General features: G+C 51.5%; 2 pseudogenes; one reads left to right on the top strand and one right to left on the bottom strand.

Annotated features, from left to right (window-relative positions):
• Positions 1 to 642: 642 nt before the first annotated feature.
• On the bottom strand, positions 643 to 1208 carry LOC104068778 (olfactory receptor 14J1-like; annotated as a pseudogene).
• A 112-nt stretch (positions 1209 to 1320) lies between these two features.
• LOC104068779 (olfactory receptor 14J1-like) lies at positions 1321 to 2507 on the top strand (annotated as a pseudogene).
• The last annotated feature ends 247 nt before the right edge of the window (positions 2508 to 2754 follow it).

The raw sequence follows: 2754 nt of genomic DNA, 5'->3' as shown, positions 1-2754 counted from the left end.
CCCCAGGAATTAGAGAATTGTTCCTTTGCTCTTCTTCAGGGTTGTCCGTGCCTCTAGAAAGCCCCGGGGAACTATGTCTGTGCTAGCCTGACCAGATGCTTCTGCCTCATTCCTGTGCTCCTGGTGCTGCTGCTCTGCAGAGCGGGCAGGCTGTGGTACCTAGAAGCCACAGGGACACAGTCCCAAGAAGAGCCTGTTGATCACCACTGTCTCCAGGGTCACTGGGCACCCAGAACTGAGCACTCAGTCAGCGTTTCCTTGCCTGATTCGTCACCCCACGCCTCCTCCCTCAGCCTATGGAGAACCCCAGCACAGCAGCACAGTGTTGTGGGGGCATTTTATTTGGTGCATTCCTGACCTCAGCTTTGGATGAACCCTACCTTCAGACACCAACACTAAGGAAAAACTGTTTTATTACAGAGATGTGACATTTATTACAGAAGGCCAGCAGTTCCATTGGGCCAGACACTTGTGCAAAGAACTTTGGGTCAGACTGACGGGGTTAATGGCTGTGAAGCACTGGAGGGGATGCAGAGGTTCCTGGGCAAATATGGTTCTTACAGATAAAATGCGCAAAACACAGGAGGTTCCTGGGAAACACATTGGAAAAGAATTGACGACAAATGTGTGGCGAGCTTACGGCTACTGGAAGATTACAGATTGAATCAACTTCTTCACTGTGTCTTTGAGCTGCTGATTCCTCATGTTGAGATGAGAGGGTTCGCTCATGTAGATGAGAGGGTTCGCTGCAGGAGGCACCACCGCCTACAGAAACGACAACACCAGATTTAGAGCTGAGGAAGAGATGGAGGGGGGCTTCAGGTAAGCAAACGCTGCAGTGCTGAGAAACAGGGAGCCCACAGCCGGGTGTAGGAGGCAGGTAGAAAAGGCTTTGTGACTTCCCTGCTCAGAGGGGGTCCTCAGCACAGCCCTGAAGATCAGCACATAAGACATCACAATGAAAACAAAACAGCCAAAGCCTAAAAATACGGAAAGTCCAAGAAGCCCAACCTCACTGAGATAATATTGCAGGTGAACTTGAGGATCTGGCGGGTTTCACAGAAGTACTGGTCCAAAGCATTGCCCTGGCAGAGGGGCGGGGAAAATGTATTTGTCATGTGCACCACAGCAAAGAGAAACCCTGCGCCCCAGGCAGCTGCTGCCATGTGGACACAAGCTCTGCTGCCCAGGAGGGTCCCGTAGTGCAGGGGTTTGCAGATGGCAACGTAGCGGTCGTAGGACATGACTGTGAGCAGAGTGTACTCTGCTGTGACCAAGAAGTCAAACAGAAAGTCTTGGGCAGCACATCCTGCATAGGAAATGGCTCTGGTGTTCCGGAGGGAATTGACCGTGGATTTTGGGACAGTGATGGAGGTGGATCCCAGGTCAGTGAGGGAGAGGTTGAGGAGGAAGGGGGTGTGGAGGTGGTGGTCACAGGCTATGGTGGTGATGATGAGGTCATTGCCCAGGAGGGCAGCCAGGTAGATGCCCAGGAAGAGCCAGAAGTGCAAGAGCTGCAACTCCTGTGTGTTTGTGAATTCCAGGAGGTGGAACTCAGTGATGGAGCTGCCATTGATGCCTCTGGGCGTGGGACACTGTCATAGGAGGAAGAGTGACAAGTTAGGTAAGATTTCTCTGAGCAAAATCAAAGCCATTTCCTAGAGACCCTCCCACAGGCACACACAGACATTCCTGTCTTTTTCTAGGAGAACTTCCTTGCATCTACTCTACAGCTGGAGACCTGGTTGTTGCTGGCCAATTGTGTGATGAATCATCATCTCCATCATCACCACCATAGCCTGTGACCACCACCTCCACACCTCCATGTACTTCCTCCTCCTCAGCCTCTCCCTCAGGGACTTGGGATGCATCTCTACCACTGTCCCCAAATCAATGGCCAATTCCCTCTGGGACACCAGGGACATCTCCTACCATGGCTGCATGGTCCAGCTCTTCTTTTTTTTCCTTTTTCATTTCAGCAGTTTTCTCTTCTCACTGTCATGTTCTACGACCACTACGTTGCCATTTGCAAACCCCTGCACTACGGGACCCTCCTGGGCAGCAGAGCTTGTGTCCACATGGCAGCAGCTGCCTGGGGCGCTGGGTTTCTCAATGCTCTGCTGTACACGGCCAATACATTTTCCCTGCCCCTCTGCCAGGGCAATGCTGTGGACCAGTTCTTCTGTGTAATCCCCCAGATCCTCAAGCTCTGCTGCTCACACTCCTACCTCAGGGAAGTTTAGCTTCTTGTTCTTAGTACCAGTTTAGCATTTGGCTGTTTTTTTTTCATTGTGGTGTTGCATGTGCAGATTTTCAGGGCCGTGCTGAGGATCCCCTCTGAGCAGGGACGGTATAAAGCCTTTTCCACGTGCTTCTCTCATCTCTCCGTGGTCTCCCTGTTTGTCAGCACCGGCATACTTGCCCACCTGACGCCCCACTCTTTCTACTCCTCATTGCTGGATCTGGTGGTGGCTGTTCTGTACTCAGTAGTGTCTCCAGCAGTGTAGTCCACCATCTACAGCACGAGGAACCTGGAGCTCAGGAATGCTCTATGGAAAATGGCCCAATGGATGCTTTTTCACCGACAATAACCTCCCTCCCCTTTTCTGCACATTTACCTTAAGGCAGTACTCTGTTGATTCTCCTTGTCATAATCCTACTCAGAGATCATCTTCCGGGGTTCTACGGCTTCTACTACTTGTCTTGATGTTTGATCTAGTTGTGTGTGACCCTGGCACAACTCGGTGTCAGATG

The sequence above is a fragment of the Cuculus canorus genome, unplaced genomic scaffold (assembly GCF_017976375.1).
Source record: "Cuculus canorus isolate bCucCan1 unplaced genomic scaffold, bCucCan1.pri subtelo1, whole genome shotgun sequence".
Lineage (NCBI taxonomy): Eukaryota > Metazoa > Chordata > Aves > Cuculiformes > Cuculidae > Cuculus > Cuculus canorus.
This window is presented reverse-complemented; position numbering and strand designations above follow the sequence as displayed.